This window comes from Bison bison, unplaced genomic scaffold (genome assembly GCF_000754665.1).
Source record: "Bison bison bison isolate TAMUID 2011002044 unplaced genomic scaffold, Bison_UMD1.0 scf7180017864209, whole genome shotgun sequence".
Classification (NCBI taxonomy): Eukaryota; Metazoa; Chordata; class Mammalia; order Artiodactyla; family Bovidae; genus Bison; species Bison bison.
In genome coordinates this window covers 4,586,411-4,592,410 of record NW_011494781.1, presented here as the reverse complement: position 1 = coordinate 4,592,410, position 6,000 = coordinate 4,586,411, and positions in this window count along the sequence as shown.

Sequence of the window (6,000 nt, the reverse complement as noted above, 5' to 3'; positions counted from 1 at the left end):
TGTTGAGCTTTAAACCAACTTTTTAACTCTCCTCTTTCACTTTCATCAAGAGGCTCTTTAGTTCTTCTTCACTTTCTGCCATATGGGTGGTGTCATCTGCATATCTGAGGTGATTGATATTTCTCCCAGCAATCTTGATTTCAGCTTGTGCTTCATCCAGCCTAGCATTTCTCATGATGTACTCTGCATATAAGGTAAATAAGCAGGGTGACAATATACATCTTTGATGTATTCCTTTCCTGATTTTGAACCGCTCTGTTGTTCCATGTCCAGTTCTAACTGTTGCTTCCTGACCTGCATATAGGTTTCTCAAGAGACAGGTCAGGTAGTCTGGTATTTCCATCTTTTTAAGAATTTTCCACAGTTTATTGTGATCCACACAGTCAAAGGCTTTGGCATAGTCAATAAAACAGAAATAAATGTTTTTCTGGAACTCTCTTGCTTTTACGATGATCCAATAGATGTTAGCAATTTGATCTCTAGTTCCTCTGCCTTTTCTAAAACCAGCTTGAACATCTTGAAGTTCACCGTTAATGTATTGCTGAAGCCTGGCTTGAAGAATTTTGAGCATTACTTTATTAATGTGTGAGATGAGTGCAATTGTGCGGCAGTTTGAGCATTCTTTGGCATTATCTCTCTTTGGGATTGGAATGAAAACTGATCTTTTCAAGTCCTATGGCCACTGCTGAGGTTTCCAAATTTGCTGGCATATTGAGTGCAGCACTTTCACAGCATCATCATTTCAGCTTTGAAATAGCTCAACTGCAATTCCATCACCTCCACTAACTTTGTTCATAGTGATGCTCCCTAAGGCCCACTTGACTTCACATTCCAGGATGTCTGGCTCTAGGTGAGTCATACAGATCTTTTTTTATACGGTTCTTCTGTGTATTCTTGCCACCTCTTCTTAATATCTTCTCCTTCTGTTAGGTCCATAACATTTCTGTCCTTTATTGAGCCCATCTTTGAATGAAATAGATGGGAATACCAGACCACTTGATCTGCCTCTTGAGAAATTTGTATGCAGGTCAGGAAGCAACAGTTAGAACTGGACATGGAACAACAGACTGGTTCCAAATAGGGAAAGGAGTTCATCGAGGCTATATATTGTCACCCTGATTATTTAACTTTTATGCAGAGTACATCATGAGAAATGCTGGACTGGAAGAAACACAAGCTGGAATCAAGATTGCCAGGAGAAATATCAATAACCTCAGATATGCAGATGATACCACCCTTATGGCAGAAAGTGAAGAGGAACTAAAAAGTCTCTTGATGAAAGTGAAAGAGGAGAGTGAAAAAGTTGGCTTAAAGCTCAACATTCAGAAAACGAAGATCATGGCATCCAGTCCCATCACTTCATGGCAAATAGATGGGGATACAGTGAAAACAGTGTCAGATTTTATTTTGGAGGGCTCCAAAATCACTGCAGATGGTGACTGCAGCCATGAAATTAAAAGAGGCTTACTCCTTGGAAGGAAAGTTATGACCAACCTAGATAGCATATTCTAAAGCAGAGACATTACTTTGCCAACAAAGGTCCGTCTGGTCAAGGCTATGGTTTTTCCTGTGGTCATGTATGGATGTGAGAGTTGGACTGTGAAGAAAGCTGAGCGCCGAGGAATTGATGCTTTTGAACTGTGGTGTTGGAGAAGACTCTTGAGAGTCCCTTGGACTGCAAGGAGATCCAACCAGTCCATTCAGAAGGAGATCAGCCCTGGGATTTCTTTGGAAGGACTGATGGTAAAGCTGAAACTCCAGTACTTTGACCACCTCACGCGAAGAGTTGACTCACTGGAAAAGACTCTGATGCTGGGAGGGATTGGGGGCAGGAGGAGAAGGGGCTGACAGAGGATGAGATGGCTGGATGGCATCACTGACTCGATGGGCGTGAGTCTGAGTGAACTCCGGGAGTTGGTGATGGACAGGGAGGCCTGGCGTGCTGCGATTCATGGGGGCGCAAAGAGTCAGACACGACTGAGAGACTGATCTGATATGATATGATCTTGAATGAAATGTTCCCTTTGTATCTGTAATTTTCTTGCACAGATCTCTAGTATTTACCATTCTATTATTTTCCTCTATTTCTTTGCACTGATCACTGAAGAAGGCTTTTTTATCTCTCCTTGCTATTCTTTGGAACCCTGCATTCAAATGGATATATCTTTCCTCTTCTTTCCTTTTCACTTCTCTTCTTTTCACAGCTATTTGTAAGGCTTCCTCAGACAGCCATTTTGCCTTTTTGCATTTCTTTTTCTTGGGGATGGTCTTGATCCCTGTCTCATGTACAACTTTATGAACCTCCATCCATAGTTCATCAGGCACTCTATCTGATCTATTCCCTTAAATCTATTTCTCACTTCCACTATATAATCATAAGGGATTTGATTTAGGTCATACCTGAATGGTCTAGTGGTTTTCCCTACTTTGTTCAATTTAAGTCTGAATTTGGCAATAAGGAGTTTATATCTGAGGCACAGTCAGCTCCCAGTCTTTTTTTAGCTGACTGTTAGAGTTTCTCCATCTTGGCTCAAAGAATATAATCAATCTGATTTCTGTGTTGGCCATCTGGTGATGTCCATATGTAGAATTCTCTTGTGTTGTTGGAAGAAAGTGTTTTCTATGACCAGTGCATGCCCTTGGAAAAATTCTATTAGCCTTTGGCCTGCTTCATTCTGTAGTCCAAGGCCAAATTTGCCTTTTACTCCAGGTGTTTCTTGACTTTCTACTGTTGCATTCCAGTCCCCTATAATGAAAAGGACATCTTTTTTGAGTGTTAGTTCTAAAAGGTCTTGTAGGTCTTCACAAAACTTCTCAACTTCAGCTTCTTCACCACTACTTTTCAGGGCATAGACTTGGATTACCATGATATTGAATGGTTTGCCTTGGAAACAGAGATCTCTCTGTGGTTTTTGAGATTGCATCCAAGTACTGCATTTTGGGGAGAAGGCAATGGCACCCCACTCCAGTACTCTTGTCTGGAAAATTCCATGGATGGAGGAGCCTGGTGGGCTGCAGTCCATGGGGTCGCTAAGAATCGGACACTACGGAGCGACTTCACTTTCACTTTTCACTTTCCTGCATTGGAGAAGAAAATGGCAACCCACTCCACTATTCTTGCCTGGAGAATCCCAGGGACGGCAGAGCCTGGTGGGCTGCTGTCTATGGGGTCGCACAGAGTAGGACACGACTGAAGTGGCTTAGCAGTACTGCATTTTGGACTCTTTTGTTGACTATGACAGCTACTCCTTTTCTTCTAAGGGATTCCTGCCCACAGTTGTAGATATATTTGTCATCTGATTTAAATTTACACATTCCAGTACATTTTAGTTCGCTGATTCCTAGAATGTTGACATTCACTCTTGCCATCTCCTGTTGACCACCTCCAATTTGCCTTGATTCATGGACCTAACATTCCAGGTTCCTATGCTATAATATTGCTCTTTATAGCATTGGACCTTGCTTCTATCATCAGTCACATCCACAACTGGGTGTTGTTTTTGCTTTGGATCTATCCCTTCATTCTTTCTGGAGTTATTTTCCCACTCATCTCCAGTAGCATATTGGGCTCCTACCAACCTGGGGAGTTCATCTTTCAGTGTCCTATAGTTTTGCCTTTTCGTACTGTTCATGGGGTTCTCAAGGCAAGAATACTGAAGTGGTTGCCATTCCCTTCTCCAGTGGACCACGTTTTGTCAGAACTCTCCACAATGACCTGTCCGTCTTGGTGGCCCTACAAGGCATGGCTTAGTTTCATTGAGTTATACAAGGCTGTGGTCCATATGATTAGATTGGCTAGTTGTCTGTGATGGTGGTTTCAGTCTGTCTGCCCTCTGATGCCCTCTCTCTGTGCCTACTGTCTTACTGGGGTTTCTCTTACCTTGGACGTGGGGTATCTCTTCATGGTTGCTCCAGCCAAGTGCAGCTGATGCCCCTCACCTTGGATATGGGTTGTCTCCTCACGGCCGCGGCTCCTGACTTGGGACGTGGTATCTTCTCTCAACCGCCGCTCCTGACCTTGGATGTGGGGTGTCTCCTCTCTTCCCACTCGCTACTCCAGTGTGGTGCAGCCACCACTCGCCGATCCGACTTTGGTTCTAGTGCCTATCTGAAACTCTTCTGAGGTTATCGCCTTGAGGACACTGTGTCCTTTACATATCTCACTGTCCTTCAGGAATACGTTGCTCCAACCCTTATCAGGCCAGTCTCAACTGCTGGAGTTCCATGTGATCTACATCTAAACCTCCAAAATTATGGCAAATTTCTAACACATATGAGAAGATTTTTGTCCAGCATTTTCATTTCTCTCTTTAATCTTTCATAGCACTTATTTTTGCTCAATACAGGGCAATATAATTATCTAATTAAAAGTGAAACTAATAAAACAATATATTGAATTATGAGACTCATAAAAATACCAGTGAGTAATTTATTTTCACAGATGAGTGATTTCTACAGTGATGATCAATAAGTGAACTTGTGTATACAAAGATTGCATGTTACCATTACCTTAATAAATTAAGAACTTTTTGTGTATGGTGTTTAGAATGTCACTGTTCAGAAACACCAATTTCATATTCATTATACAGTTCTAAATGTTGCAAACATTTAATCACCTTATCAGTAAATATTTATTGAGGTTAACTATATACCAGCATAAAATCAAGTGTTTGACATACAAAGACTGTTGTCACTAAGAAGCTGACAATCTAGTATGTGAAAAACACAAGTAAACATATAATTGTTTTAAAGGAATATGATATGCAAAGTATTATGGATGCAGAGCCTAATGGGAAGAGAAATAACTATTTATTGAAAACTGTTGTTAAGTTACTAAGTCATGTCTGATTCTTCACAATCTCATGGACTGCAGCACGCCATTCTTCCCTCTTCACTATCTCTTGGAGTTTCCTCAAATTCATGTCCATTGAGTTAGCAATGTTATCTAAACATCTCATCCTCTGCTGTCCCCTTCTCCTTTTGCCTTCACTCTTTCCTAGCATCAGAGTCTTTTCCAATGAGTCAGCTCTTCTCATCAGGTGGCCAAAGTATTGAAGCTTTAGTTTCAATAATAGTCCTTCCAATGAATATTCAGGGTTGATTTCCTTTAAGATTGATTGGTTTGGTCTCCTTGCTGTCCAAAGGACTCTCAAGCATCTTCTCCAGCACCATAATTCAAAAGCATATGGTCTTCAGTACTCAGCCTCCTTTATGGTCTAAATCTCATTTCTCTCCATGACTACTGGTAAAACCACAGCTTTGACTGTATGGACCTTTGCCAGCATAGTGATGTCTCTGCTTTCTGGTTTGCTAAGTTTGTCATACCTGAACATATATACCAGTTGAAGAGCACAAAGTTAGATGGAGTTACCGAATATCACTATGTCACTATTTCTTTGATTTTAATGAATGTGCATACAAATACCTGAAAATTATGTCAAAATGCACACTCTGATTCAATAGGTTTCAGGAGGGGTCTGAACTGTTGCATTTTTAAAAGTTTCCAGATAATGCCAATGCTGCTGTTTCTTGGACAATAAAGATCAAAATCTTGCAAACATACCATTTTATACAGTAACGCAGAGTGGGTCTCAGACAGATAAACTAACTTGTTAAAAAAATTACATAAACCAAACTTATGCAAGTTTGAATTTTTTCAACTTTCAAGACACACGTTTATTCACTATGGAATACAAAGAGTCTTGAGTAGTTGTTGGGAGAAAGGAGTGGAGAGACAAGAACTTTCCAAATAAAATAGCACTCAAATACCTAAAGGCTGATGGGGATTACCAGTCAGTAATAAACTTTTCCAGGCATCATATAAAAAATAAGTAGGTAATTTGGAATCTGATGTGGCATACAAGAACTTTTAGAACTAACACCCAAAAAAGATGTCCTTTTTATTATAGGGGACTGGAATGCAACAGTAAGAAACAAGAAACACCTGGAGTAAAAGGCAAATTTGGCCTTGGACTACAGAATGAAGCAAGCCAAAGGTTA